This window comes from Pan troglodytes, chromosome 5 (assembly GCF_028858775.2).
Source record: "Pan troglodytes isolate AG18354 chromosome 5, NHGRI_mPanTro3-v2.0_pri, whole genome shotgun sequence".
Lineage (NCBI taxonomy): Eukaryota > Metazoa > Chordata > Mammalia > Primates > Hominidae > Pan > Pan troglodytes.
In genome coordinates, this window is record NC_072403.2 from 9,112,613 (window position 1) to 9,127,797 (window position 15,185).

General features: G+C 48.4%; 1 long non-coding RNA gene across 5 annotated transcripts in view; it reads left to right on the forward strand.

The window, feature by feature from the left end:
* LOC129144208 (uncharacterized) overlaps nt 1-15,185 on the forward strand; it is a 38,417-nt gene that overhangs the window by 3,596 nt on the left and 19,636 nt on the right. Inside the window, exons 3-5 of one of the 5 annotated variants that reach the window (XR_008548403.2) lie at nt 6,194-6,352; nt 8,021-8,408; nt 14,108-14,469. This is a non-coding gene — a long non-coding RNA (uncharacterized LOC129144208). The other 4 variants (XR_010157881.1, XR_008548402.1, XR_008548401.1 and 1 more) reach the window with 4 other exon arrangements.

A 15,185-nucleotide genomic window follows, 5' to 3' on the forward strand; every position in this document is an offset into this window, starting at 1 on the left:
TCATCCAGTGCAGCCCCTGTCTGCTATTTTTTAAATAAAAGCATCTCTTTATGAAGATGGAAGAATTTTGTTCAAAGCATTTAAGGGGATGTAACCTTTTCAAAAGGTTACCTAAAATAAAAGTCTGAACTCCAATTAAATTTAATTTTAAAATATCAACCCCACCAAAGTTTACAATTTTTTTTTTTTTTTTGCATCACATGACTATAATAATACAGAGTAAATATATAGAAGATTTTTAGCCACTTTCTGGAATGGGCCATGCCCCAGAATGTGACATTCATATTACAAGTGTCGATCTGGGGCCTTTCAAAACTGAAGATGTCATTTTTTGTTTTTTTTTTTGAAATGGAGTCTCGACTAGGCTGGAGTGCAGTGGCATGATCTTGGCTCATTGCAACCTCTGCCTCCCAGGCTCAAGCGATCCTCCCGCTTCAGCCTCCCGAGTACCTGGGATTACAGGCGTGCACCACCATGCCTGATTAATTTTTGTATTTTTAGTAGAGGCAGCGTTTCACCATGTTGGCCAGGCTGGTCTCAAAGATGTTATTCTTGATGTCAAATTCTCATTAAGCTATAACCCCCCAAGTTTTTTTTAAATACATACAATGTACACAGCAATTATATATACATATATCTTATATACATATTTCCTGATTATAAAATTAGAAACACTTAGAAAGTACTAAAGAGCACAAGTGTATCCACTGTTCTCGAGATTTTTTAAAATGCTTGATGTATTATATTCCTTTGTGTTTTTCCTATTCATGGGCTGTTTAGGTGTTTTTGTTCCTTTATAACTTTTTTTTTTGCCTTCAATATTAAGAATGAAGAAATACTATATCTTCTTCTGCTATGACTTAGACATAATCTCACAAATTCTCAAAAATATGTAACCTACTCCCAACTGTCATTCTCCCCATAATCTGAGGTGTCCAGAGCATACCGAATTATCTACAGAGCAAACTCATCTCTGCTTCCCATGACTAAGGCCGTTTAGAGGACTCAGTGCTCTCCTGCCGCGTTCCCTGACTGTTGAAGAGCACAGGGCCTAGAGTTGATGGACTGGGTGCAAATCCTCACTGTCACTTCTTAGCTGTGTGACCTCGGCAAGTTACTTAACCTCTCTCTGCCTTAGTTGCCTCATCTGTAAAGTGACAGTAATAATAGTACCCGCTTCCTGGGGTTGTGATAAAGACTGAATGATTATGTGAAAGCACTTACAATACCACCTGCCCTACAGTGTTATATAAATATTAGCTATTAAAACTGATTAATCCCGTCCTCCCCCCACTCCCTCCCTCCCTCCCTTTTTTTCTCTCTCCTTCCCCTCCCTCCCTGGAGCTCTTTTGGAATCAGGACTCAACTGCAGAGCCACTTGCGAGGCTCCCATGCGGCGAGACTGCGGTCTCCGCTGGCCGCACGCTCTTCCGTATACAGCTCCGCACTACGCTCCTCTCCCCTAATCCCGAGGCTGGCGCTGCAGAGTGAGCGAGCGCAGGATCGCTAAGCGCGAGCCGAGGCGCCATCGGAACACTCTTGCCCCCACCCAGACGTCGAGTCTGCAGGTCCAGGGCAGAGGGCGCTGGGCGGCGCCGGGAAGCGCGAGGCACCCGGGAGAGCCGGCTCCGTGGCTTCCTACTACCTGACCCCCTGACCACCTAGTTCTGGAGCCAGGCTTCTTCACCCTTCGCCAGGTCTGGGCTGCCAGGGACTCGGGGTGGGGCCGCCACGCTGCCTTCACCTTCCGTCCGGAGCGCCGGGGCGCGCGACCAGCTCCGTTTCACGCTCTAGGCAAACGGTAGTTTGGGAAAGGCTGAGCTTCGCCCCCTCCCGGCGGTGAGAGCGCGGCGCGGCGCGGCGGGGCGGGGCCTCCTGCGGGAGGGAGAGGCACCGGGGTCCAGGGGCCGCGGCGCAGAGGGAGGGCGGGGCTGTGCCCCCCGGAGGCCCTGCCCGCCCCGCCCCGCCCCGCCCCGTCCCGCCCTAAGACCCGGGTTCCCCCTGGAGGCCGCCACCGCCCGTCCCTGCCCGTCGCCGGCAAGGCCTGAGCCTCTGTCTCAAGATCGGACGGCCTTTGCAGCGGGAGCACCAACCAACCCCACAAATTCATGAAATACTAGGCGGGGAATCCGCTCAAAATAGGACGTGACTTTTGTTTTTTGTAGCTATAAGAGAATATCGAAGTACTTTTTTTTTTTTTTTTTTGAGATGGAGTCTTGGTCTGTCACCCAGGCTGGAGTGCAGTGGCGCAATTTGGGCTCACTGCAACCTCCGTCTCCGCCTAACAGCCCTGTCGTACAAAAATAACAATAGGGAACATTTGAATAGAGGGTGGGCTAATTTTGTTAAATTTACTTTTTGATGCCCCCACGTTTTGTTGCTAGTGTTAATGAAATGCCACCAATGGCTGGCTGCTAATGCAGTGCTGCCAATGTATATATTCTGTGTCTCTTCTCAATTAGGAAGAACATTTGTTACTTCCACTACCTAAAGTTTGCCCGGCATGGTCAGTTTTACCAGTAGTCACCACAAGCACAGTGCTAATTAGTTTTCCAGACCTAAGAAAACGTTTGAGATCAGGATTGGGATGTGGGGGGTATAGGGGGAGTGATGACTCCAAAATAAAAGGAAAATTGCAATAGTAAAATGAATGTTTATTTAAATGTCTACAGAATATATCATGTCAATTAGTCAAAGACAACTCAACTTTTATATTGTAATGTATAAATTATACTTAATGTAAAAAGTTAAAATAGAAAATGAAACATATTTAATATGATATGGGACAGTTCCTCCAAAAGAGTGCCAGCGACCTCCAGAGCTCGAGCTGGCTCCATTCATCACCCACTTTTAGTATCATTTTCTGGTTATCAAGAAATGAGTAGAATTTTTTTTTGAGACCGAGTCTCACTGTGACCCCCAGGCTGGTACAATGGCTCGATCTCAGCTCATTGCAACCTCCACCTCCCGGGTTCAAGCTATTCTCCTGCTCCAGCCTCCCAAGTAGCTGGGACTATAGGCGCCCGCCACCACGCCTGGCTAATTTTTGTATTTTTAGTAGAGACAGGGTTTCACCATGTTGGCCAGGCTGGTCTTGAACTCCTGACCTCAAGTGATCTGCCTGCCTCGGCCTTCCAAAGTGCTGGGATTACAGGTGTGAGCCACTGCGCCCGCCCAGAATTTTTTTAATAACTGAAAGAAAGAAGGAGATTAAGGAAGATGGAGACAAATATGCAGGAGAAACACCCTCTGAGGGCGATTTAACAGAGCAGCGAATGTGGAAAGGGGAAGGGGAGGTGCTTCTTGGGTGCCCAGTTTCCTTGGGAGGAACTCGGGTACGTGGTCAGGGGTTGTGGGCAGTTATTCTCCTCGCTGGCCCTCAGGGGGCTCACAGGCCAAGAGCAGCTTGGTTGTTGTACATGGGTTAGGGGAAGACGGGAGAGTTAGGGTGCATGATAAGATAAGAGAGGCAATGTGCAACCGGATATTTCTATGTACTTGGCCTTTCAAAATTCAAAATTTGTTAACTCATGAATACTTGTATACTGACATAATGTACAGATGCCATTTAAGGTTGGATAGTTTTGTAATTAATGAGGCATTATGGATCTCATTGAGAAGCCAATACTGACTCTGTGAGTGAAAAAACACAAATTGTTTTTCCTCTGTTCTCACAGCACAAAAGCCAACACAGAAGACTTCTGTGACCCGACGTGTAGGGGTGTTTCCCCATACACCAAGCAGGAAATCAATTCTGCCATAGACACCAGCTGGGTGTCCTCAACTTCCATTCCATTCTGACACCATCTACCAGCAGATAATGTCAGATCCCACAGGCTGAGGGCTCAGTCCCCCAGGCTCTCCCCACCACCTTCAGATGCCAACTGCAAGTGCCAGGCTGTCTTACCTGTGCCTCTGACCAACTGGCCATAAATCCGGGATTCCAGGGTCTCCTCCTTGGGTTCAATTAATTTGCCAGAGCAGCTCACAGAACTCAGGGAAATGCTTACTTACATTTCCCAGTTTATTATAAAGGATATTACAAAGGTTACAGATGAAGAGGTGCCTAGAGTGAGGTATGGGCAAGGGGTCCATGCCCTCCCAGGACATGCCCCACCCCCGGTAGCCTCTATATGTTCCGTTACCTAAAGGTCTCCAAACCCGGTCCTTTTGGGTTAGTTTTTTATGGAGGCTTCATTTTGTAGGCCTGATTAATTAAATCATTGGCCACTGGTGATCAACTTAACCTTCAGGCCCTCTCCTCTCCAGGGAGGTTAGGGGATGGGGCTGAAAGTCCCAACCCTCTAATCATGCCTTGTTCTTTCCAGTGACCAGCCCCATCCTGAAGCTACCTAGGGGCTGCCAGCCACCAGCTGATTCATTAGCATAAAAAAGACATCACTTTGGAGATTTTAAGGATTTTAGGAGTTGTATGCCAAAAAACGAGGTTGAACATATACTTCACAATATCACAGTGACCTTGGAGAAATGAAGCTGAAAACAGCATAGGCTGAGGCCATCCATGGTGGGGAAAGCCCAGGCTAAGTATGGGAAGAGGGAGTGAGGACAGAGGCTGAGCGGCTCTGGAGCTGAGTCAACAAACGAGCTACTAAAAATGACCAGAGATTAATGCAAGAATCAGAATCTGTGTCACAATCTCAGATCTGGCTGAAAGGCCTCGTTGGGGAAGCAGGACGAAGAGGCTAGGATGTATATGTCAGAGGTGGGTTACAAGGAGACCTCTGCCCTGCAGGGCTGACTCAGAAAAACCTAGGTTGCTGCTACTCTGAGCCCAGCCTGAGACAGAAATTTCCACTGTAGCTACCTGCAGTTGTAAATTTAGCTTACCGATCCAGAACTAGTCCTCAGTGACATTGTAAGGGTGGTTACATCTCCTTTTTGTTCTGTGAAAGGAAAATAAAAATCTCTGGGCCCCAAACTCATTAAGTCAAAGGGAAAAGCTTGGGAACTGAGTCATGCAAAGACTGCCTTCCTTTTGTTCCTAAGTAGATAGCTACAAAGATAAAAGGCCACAAACCTCCCTAGGGGACCTTCCACATGATTTGCCCATCAGGAAATTCCTTGTAGGTCCCTAGGTCTTTAGCCTATAACAGTTCTGTTGAATTTCACCCTGACAATGTAAATTCACAGCTCATCTTCATAGGTAAAGGACAAAGACAGGACTAGATCCTCCCTCCACTCACTAGAGACAAACGCACGTTTGGCTGCTTCCTGTACCCTGTGATTACTTTATCTAATGTAAAACTGCAGATTCACTGAGACAAATGCATAATGGACTGGCCTTCTACCTCCTCCTTTCACATGTAAAATGTGCATTCAGTGAAAGCTGATCAAAGTCTCAAAAGAATGCAACTGCTCTCCTTTTATCTACCCGCCCATTTTTTCTTTCCTTTTTCCCACACTGCCACTCTTTCTCCATTAAATATTGACATCTCCAGACCCTTTTTGGAAAAAGCGCAGATCACAGATGTTCCCATGGTTTTGTGTTCTTTATTCCCCCCGAGTGCGTCTTCAACCTTGGCAAAATAAACCTCTAAAATGATTGAGACTCACCTTGGTCATTTTCTTTGATTTAGAGTTCTTTTATACCTCTCATTATCCTCCCACCATTTTGGGCAAGCAGGCTCCACCGCCTTAAATTCTGTACTCTAAGGACATATTGTTTTTTTGTTTTTTTGTTTGTTTTTTTAAGACGCAGTTTCACTCTTGTTGCCCAGGCTGGAGTGCAATGGCTCGATCTCGACTCACTGCAACCTCCGCCTCCTGGGTGTCAGGCCTGTGAGCCCAAGCTAAGCCATCATATCCCCTGTGACCTGCACATACACATCCAGATGGCCCGTTCCTGCCTTAACTGATGACATTCCACCACAAAAGGAGTGAAAATGGCCTCTTACTGCCTTAACTGATGACATTATCCTGTGAAATTCCTTCTCCTGGCTCATCCTGGCTCAAAAGCTCCCCTACTGAGTACCTTGTGACCCCCACCCCTGCCAGCCAGAGAACAACCCCCTCCCTTTACTATAATTTTCCTTTACCTACCCAAATCTTATAAAACAGTCCCACCCATATCTCCCTTTGCTGACTCTCTTTTTGGACTCAGCCCACCTGTACCCAGGTGAAATAAACAGCCTTGTTGCTCACACAAAGCCTGTTTGGTGGTCTCTTCACACAGATGCGAGTGAAATTTTGGTGCAGTGACTCAGATTGGGGGACCTCCCTTAGGAGATCAATCCCCTGTCCTCCTGCTCTTTGCTCCGTGAGAAAGATCCACCTACGACCTCAGGTCCTCAGACCGACCAGCCCAAGGAACACCTCACCAATTGTAAATCAAGTAAGCGGCCTCTCTTTACTCTCTTCTCCAGCCTCTCTCACTATCTCTTAACCTCCTTCTCCTTTCAATCTTGGCGCCACACTTCAATCTCTCCCTTCTCTTAATTTCAGTTCCTTTCCTTTTCTGGTAGAGACAAAGGAGATGCGTTTTATCCGTGAACCCAAAACTCCAGTGCCAGTCACAGACTTGGGAAGACAGTCTTCCCTTGGTGTTTAATCGCGCAGGGACACCTGCGTGATTGTTCACCCACGTTTCAGAGGTGTCTGACCATGCAGGGATGCCTGCCTTTTTCCTTCACCCTTAGCAGTAAGTACCGCTTTTCTAGGGGGGCAAGAACCCCCTGACCCCTTCTCTCCCTGTCTCTACCCTTTCTCCACTTTTCTGGAGGTCAAGAACCCCCCGACGCTTTCTCCCCATGTCTCTACCCCTACTCCGCTTTTCTGGAGGGCAAGAACCCCCCAACCCCTTCTGTCCGTGTCTCTACCCCTTCTTCTGCAACACTGCTTGGCCCCAATACAAACTTGACAATGGCTCTAAATGGCCAGAAAACGGCACTTTGGATTTCTCCATCCTACAAGACCTAAATAATTTTTGTTGAAAAATGGGCAAATGGTCTGAGGTGGCTTACATCCAGGCATTTTTCACACTTCATTCCCTCCCTAGTCTCTGTTCCCAATGCGATTCCTCCCAAATCCTCCTTTCCCTCCCGCCTGTCCCCTCAGTCCCAACCCCAAGCATCGCTGAGTCTTTCCAGGCTTCCTTTTCTACAGACCCATCTGACCTCTCCCCTCCTCCCCAGGTTGTTCATTGCCAGGCTGAGCTAAGTCCCAATTCTTCCTCAGCCTCCACTCCTCCACCCTATAATCCTTCTATCACCTCCCCTCCTCACACCCGGTCTGGCTTACAGTTTAGTTCGGCGACTAGCTCTTCTCCACCTGCCCAACAATTTCCTCTTAAAGAAGTGGCTGGAGCTGAAGGCATAGTCAGGGTACATGTACCTTTTTCTCTATCAGACCTCTCAGATCAGTCAGCGTTTAGGCTGTTTCTCATCAGACCCCACTAAACATATACAGGAATTCCGATATCTAACTCTGTCCTACAATTTAACCTGGAGTGACCTAAATGTCATCCTGACTTCTACCCTCTCCCCAGATGAATGGGAAAGAGTTTTTTCTCTAGTCCAATCTCACGCTGATAACCGCCGGCTTCATGAGCCAGACCTCCAAGAAGGCATCAGAGCAGTTCCCCGAGAGGATCCCCAATGGAACTATCAGGCAGATTCCCCAGGTATAGCTAGGCGAGATTACATTATTTCCTGCCTAGTTGAAGGGCTTAAAAAGGCAGCTTACAAAGCTGTTAATTATGACAAGCTTAAAGAAACTACCCAAGGTAAAGACGAAAACCCAGCCCAGTTCATGGCCTGCTTTGCAGCAACCCTTAGACGCTTTACCGCCCTAGACCCAGAAGGGCCAGAAGGCCGCCTTATTCTTAATATGCATTTTATCACCCAATCCGCTCCTGACATTAGGAAAAAACTTCAGAAATTAGAATCTGGCCCTCAAACCCCACAACAGGAATTAATCAACCTTGCCTTCAAGGTGTACAATAATAGAGAGGAGGCAGCCAGACGGCAACGCATTTCTGAGTTACAATTACTTGCCTCTGCAGTGAGACAAAACCCAGCCACACCTCCAGCACGCAAGAACTTCAAAATGCCTAAGCCGCACACACCTAAGCCGCAGCAGTCAAGCATTCCTACAAGACTTCCTCCATCAGGATCTTGCTTCAAGTGCCAGAAATCTGGCCACTAGGCCAAGGAATGCCCACAGCCCAGGATTCCTCCCAAGCCATCTGTGCAGGGACCCACTGGAAATCAGACTGCCCAGCTCATCCCCCAGCTACTCCTAGAGCCCCTGAAGCTCTAGCCCAAGGCTCTCTGACTGACTCCTTCCTAGATCTGCTCGGCTTAGCAGCTGAAGATTGACGCTGCCTGATCGCCTCGGAAGCCCCCGGACCATCACGGATGCCGAGCTTCGGATAACTCTCACAGTGGAGGGTAAGTCCATCCCCTGTTTAATCGATACGGGGGCTACGCACTCCACATTACCTTCTTTTCAAGGGACTGTTTCCCTTGCCCCCATAACTGTTGTGGGTATTGACGGCCAAGCTTCAAAACCCCTTAAAACTCCCCCACTCTGGTGCCAACTTGGACAACACTCTTTTATGCACTCTTTTTTAGTTATCCCCACCTGCCCAGTTCCCTTATTAGGCCGAGATATTTTAACCAAATTATCTGCTTTCCTGACTATTCCTGGACTACAGCCGCATCTCATTGCCACCCTTCTTCCCAACCCAAGGCCTCCTTTGCGTCTTCCTCTCATATCCCCCGACCTTAACCACAAGTATAGGACATCTCTACTCCCTCCCTGGCAACCAATCACATGACCGTCACCATCCTATTAAAACCTAATCACCGTTACCCTGCTCAACACCAATATCCCATCCCACAGCACTTTTTAAAAGGATTAAAGCCTGTTATCACTCGCCTGTTACAGTATGGGCTTCTAAAACCTATAAACTCTCCTTACAATTCCCCCATTTTGCCTGTCCAAAAACCGGACAAGTCTTACAGACTAGTTCAGGATCTGCGCCTCATCAATCAAATTGTTTTGCCTATCCACCCTGTGGTGCCCAACCCGTACACTCTTTTGTCCTCAATACCTTCCTCCACAACTCACTATTCCATTCTTGATCTTAAAGATGCTTTTTTCACTATTCCCCTGCACCCCTTGTCCCAGCCTCTCTTTGCTTTCACCTGGACTGACCCTGGCACCCATCAGTCCCAGCAGCTTACCTGGGCTGTGCTGCTGCAAGGTTTCAGGGACAGCCTTCATTACTTCAGCCAAGCTGTTTCTCATGATTTACTTTCTTTCCACTCCTCCGCTTCTCACCTTATTCAATATATTGATGACCTTCTTCTTTGTAGCTCCTCCTTTGAATCTTCTCAACAAGACACCCTTCTGCTCCTTCAGCATTTATTCTCCAAAGGATATCTGGTATCCCCCTCCAAAGCTCGAATTTCTTCTCCATCCGTTACCTACCTTGGCATAATTCTTCATAAAAACACACTGCTCTCCCTGCCAATCATGTCCTACTGATCTCTCAAACCCCAACCCCTTCTACAAAACAGCAACTCCTTTCCTTCCTAGGCATGGTTGGATACTTTCAACTTTGGATACCTGGTTTTGCCATCCTAACAAAACCATTATATAAACTCACAAAAGGAAACCTAGTTGACCCCATAGATCTTAAATCCTTTTCCCACTCCTCTTTCCGTTCCTTGAAGACAGCTTTAGAGACTGCCCCCACTCTAGCTCTCCCTGACTCATCCCAACCCTTTTCATTACACACAGCCTAAGTGCAGGGCTGTGCAGTCGGAATTCTTACACAAGGACTGGGATCACGTCCTGCAGCCTTTTTGTCCAAACAACTTGACCTCAATGTTTTAGGCTGGCCATCGTGTCTCCGTGCAGCGGCTGCTGCTGCCCTAATACTTTTAGAGGCCCTCAAAATCACAAACTATGCTCAACTCACTCTCTACAGCTCTCATAACTTCCAAAATCTATTTTCTTCCTCACACCTGACCATATACTTTCTGCTCCCCAGCTCCTTCAGCTATACTCACTCTGTTGAGTCTCCCACAATTACCATTGTTCCTAGCCTGGACTTCAATCCGGCCTCCAGCATTATTCCAGATACCACACCTGACCCTCATGACTGCCTCTCTGATCCACCTGACATTCACCCCATTTCCCCATATTTCCTTCTTCCCTGTTCCTCACCCTGATCACATTTGGTTTATTGATGGCGGTTCCACCAGGCCTAATCGCCACTCACCAGCAAAGGCAGGCTATGCAATAGTATCTTCCACATCTATCATTGAGGCTACCGCTCTGCCCCCCTCCACTACCTCTCAGCAAGCCGAACTAGTTGCCTTAACTCGGGCCCTCACTCTTGCAAAGGGACTACGCATTAATATTTATACTGACTCTAAATATGCCTTCCATATTCTGCACCACCATGCGGTTATATGGGCTGAAAGAGGTTTTCTCACTACGCAAGGGTCCTGCATCATTAATGCCTCTTTAATAAAAACTCTGCTCATGGCCGCTTTACTTCCAAAGGAAGCTGGAGTCATTCACTGCAAGGGGCATCAAAAGGCGTCAGATTGAGAGGTGACAGCATGCTGGCAGTCCTCACAGCCCTCGCTCGCTCTCGGCGCCTCCTCTGCCTGGGCTCCCACTTTGGCGGCACTTGAGGAGCCCTTCAGCCCACCGCTGCACTGTGGGAGCCCCTTTGTGGGCTGGCCAAGGCCAGAGCTGGCTCCGTCAGCTTGTGGGGAGGTGTGGAGTGAGAGGCGCGAGCGGGAACCGGGGCTGTAGGCGGCGCTTGCGGGCCAGCTAGAGTTCCGGGTGGGCGTGGGCTTGGTGGGCCCCGCACTCAGAGCAGCCAGCCGGCCCTGCCGGCCCCAGGCAATGAGGGGCTTAGCACCAGGGCCAGCGGATGCAGAGGGTGTACTGGGTCCCCCAGCAGTGCCAGCCCACTGGCGCTATGCTCGATTTCTCACCGGGCCTTAGCTACCTCCCCGCGGGGCAGGGCTCAGGACCTGCAGCCCACCATGCCTGAGCCTCCCACCCTCTCCATGGGCTCCTGCACGGCCCCAGCCTCCCCGATGAGCGCTGCCCCCTGCTCCACAGCACCCAGTCCCATCAACCACCCAAGGGCTGAGGAGTGCGGGCGCAGGGCGTGGGACTGGCAGGCAGCTCCACCTGCAGCCCCGGTACAGGATCCACTGGGTGAAGCCAGCTGGGCTCCTGAGTCTGGTGGGGACGTGGAGAACCTTTATGTCTAGCCCAGGGATTGCAAATACACCAATCGGCACTCTGTATCTAGCTCAAGGTTTGTAAACACACCAATCAGCACCCTGTGTCTAGCTCACGGTTTGTGAATGCACCAATCAACACTGTATCTAGCTGCTCTGGTGGGGCCTTGGAGAACCTTTGTGTCGACACTCTGTATCTAGTTAATCTGGTGGGGACGTGGAGAACCTTTGTGTCTAGCTCAGGGATTGTAAACGCACCAATCAGCACCCTGTCAAAACAGACCACTCAGCTCTACCAATCAGCAGGATGTGGGTGGGGCCAGATAACAGAATAAAAGCAGGCTGCCCGAGCCAGCGGTGGTAACCCACAACGGTTCTCTTCCCCACTGTGGAAGCTTTGTTTTTTTGCTCTTTGGGTCCACACTGTTTTTATTGAGCTGTAACACCATGAAGGTTTGCAGCTTCACTTAAGCCAGCGTAGACCACGAGCCTACTGGGAGGAACGAACAACTCCGGATGCGCTGCCTCATAAGAGTTCTTAACACTCACCGCGAAGGTCTGCAGCTTCACTCCTGAGCTAGTGAGACGACGAACACATCCGTAACAGCAGAAACAACAAACTCTGGATGCAGCACCTTAAGAGCTGTACCACTCACTGTGAGGGTCTGTGGCTTCATTTTTAAAGTCAGTGAGACCAAGAATCCACCAATTCCAGACACATAGATCCTATTGCTCTAGGCAACGCTTATGCTGATGAGGTGGCTAGACGAGCAGCTAGCGTTCCAACTTCTGTCCGTCATGGCCAGTTTTTCCTCTACACGTCGGTCACTCCCACTTACTCCCCCACTGAAACTTCCACCATATTAATCTCTTCCCACACAAGGCAAATGGTTCTTAGGCCAAGGAAAATATCTCCTTCCAGCCTCACAGGCCCATTCTATTCTGTCGTCATTTCATAACCTCTTCCATGAAGGTTACAAGCCGCTAGCCCGTCTCTCAGAACCTCTCGTTTCCTTTCCATCATGGAAATCTATCCTCAAGGAAATCACTTCTCAGTGTTCCATCTGCTATTCTACTCAGGGATTGTTCAGGCCCCCTCCCTTCCCTACACATCAAGCTCGGGGATTTGCCCCTGCCCAGGACTGGCAAATTGACTTTACTCACATGCCCTGAGTCAGAAAACTAAAATACCTCTTGGTCTGGGTAGACACTTTCACTGGATGGGTAGAAGCCTTTCCCACAGGGTCTGAGAAGGCCACCGCGGTCATTTCTTCCCTTCTGTCAGACATAATTCCTCGGTTTGGCCTTCCCACCTCTATACAGTCTGATAACGGATCAGCCTTTATTAGTCAAATCACCCGAGCAGGTTTTCAGGCTCTCAGTATTCAGTGAAACCTTTGTATCCGTTACCGTCCTCAGTCTTCAGGAAAGGTAGAACAGACTAATGGTCTTTTAAAAACAGAACTCACCAAGCTCAGCCACCAACTTAAAAAGGACTGGACAATACCTTTACCACTTGCCCTTCTCAGAAGTCAGACCTGTCCTCGGAATGCTACAGGGTACAGCACATTTAAGCTCCTGTATAGACGCTCCTTTTTATTAGGCCCCAGTCTCATTCCAGACACCAGACCAACTTGGACTGCACCCCAAAATGTTGTCATCCCTACTATCTTCTGTCTAGTCATACTCCTATTCACCGTTCTCAACTACTCATAAATGCCCTGCTCTTGTTTACACTGCCGGTTTTCACTGTTTCTCCAAGCCATCACAGCTGATATCTCCTGGTGCTATCCCGAAACCGCCACTCTTAACTCCCTCTTAAAGTAAATAAATAATCTTTGCTGGCAGGACTATGCTGAACCTCCTTAGGCACTCTCTAATTGGATGTCCAGGGTCCTCCCAATTCTTAGTCCTTTAATACCTGTTTTTCTCCTTCTTATTCCGTTCTTTTTTCAATTCATACAAAACTGTATCCAGGCCATCACCAATAATTCTATACGACAAATGTTTCTTCTAACAACCACACAATATCACCCCTTACCACAAAATCTTCCTTCAGCTTAATCTCTCCCACTCTAGGTTCCCAAGCCGCCCCTAATCCTGCTCAAAGCAGCCCCGAGAAACACCGCCCGTTATCTCTCCATACCACCCCCAAAAATTTTCACCACCCCAACACTTTGCCACTATTTCATTTTATTTTTCTTATTAATATAAGAAGACAGGAATGTCAGGCCTCTGAGCCCAAGCTAAGCCATCATATCCCCTGTGACCTGCACGTACACATCCAGATGGCCGGTTCCTGCCTTAACTGATGACATTCCACCACAAAATAAGTGAAAATGGCCTGTTCCTGCCTTAACTCATGACATTATCTTGTGAAATTCCTTCTCCTGGCTCATCCTGGCTCAAAAGCTCCCCTGCTGAGCACCTTGTGACCCCCACTCTGCCCGCCAGAGAACAACCCCCTTTGACTGTAATTTTCCATTACCTACCCAAATCCTATAAAATGGCCCCACCCCTATCTCCCTTTGCTGACTCACTTTTCGGACTCAGCCCGCTTGCACCCAGGTGAAATAAACAGCCTTGTTGCTCACACAAAGCCTGTTTGGTGGTCTCTTCACACGGACGCGAGTGAAACTGGGTTCAAGCGATTCTCCTGCCCCAGCCTCCCAAGTAGCCGGGATTACCGGCATGCACCACCATGCCTGGCTAATTTTGTATTTTTCGTAGAGATGGAGTTTCACCATATTGGCCAGGCTGGTCTTGAACTCCTGACCTCAGATGATCCGCCCACCTCAGCCTTCCAAAGTGCTGGGATTACAGGCGTGAGCCACTGCGCCCAGCTTATAATTTTTTTTTTTTTTTTTTTTAAGAGACAGTGCCCTGCTCTGTTATCCAGGAAGGAGTGTGGTGGCATGATCATGGATTACTGCAACTTTGAACTCCTGGGCTCAAGTGATCCTCCTGCCTCAGTCTCCCAAAGTGCTGGGATTACAGGTGTGAGCCACTGCACTTAGCCCCAAGGAAATAATTTAATACCAATCAATGAAGGCCTTTTTCTGATGAAAAGCTCTTTCAAGAATGTTTACGTGGAGCCACAGACTTTTCCTGGTTGTAAAGAACCTAAAGGTTGTATATTTAAAAATTAAAAGATATTCCAGCTGGGTGTGGTGGCTCATGCCTGTAATGCCAGCACTTTGGGAGGCCGAGGCGGGTGGATCATGAGGTCAGAAGATCGAGACCATCCTGGCTAACACAGTGAAACCCCGTCTCCACTAAAAATACAAAAAATTAGTCAGGTGTGGTGGCGGGTGTCTGTAGTCCCAGCTACTCAGGAGGCTGAGTCAGGAGAATGGCGTGAACATGGGAGGCGGAGCTTGCTGTGAGCCAAGATCGCGCCACTGCATTCCAGCCTGGGCGACAGATCGAGACTCAGTCTCGGAAAAAAAAAAAAATTAAAAGATAGTCCAAGATTATCATGGTTTCTCTTTGCAGAATCCCTGACGGGAAGTTATACAGCCTATCCCTGAACACCTCCCTTGACAAGGTGCTCCTACAGAGCCAGTGATTGCACACATATGTGACAAGTAATTTACATGTGCATTTCATTTAATCCTCATAATAATTGCCTTCTGAAGTGGCTACCATGATCACCATTTTTTGGACAAAGAAGGTATGGCTCAGAGAGATTAAAATCCTTGCCCAAGGCCATACAACTAGGAAGGAAAAAAAATAACTTACTTTAGGAACACAGGTTCATCTGTTCCAGAGGCTGTGCTGTTTCCACTCTGGGGTAGGCAGGACTCTAAGGTGGCCCAAGATTCACCTGGCTCGTGGTATATACTGTTGGCAAAATGAGTCAAACTCTGTAAAATATTCGAAGAGGTTTATTCTGAGCCAAATACGAGTGACTAATGGCCCATGATACCGTCCTCAGGAGGTCTTGAGAAC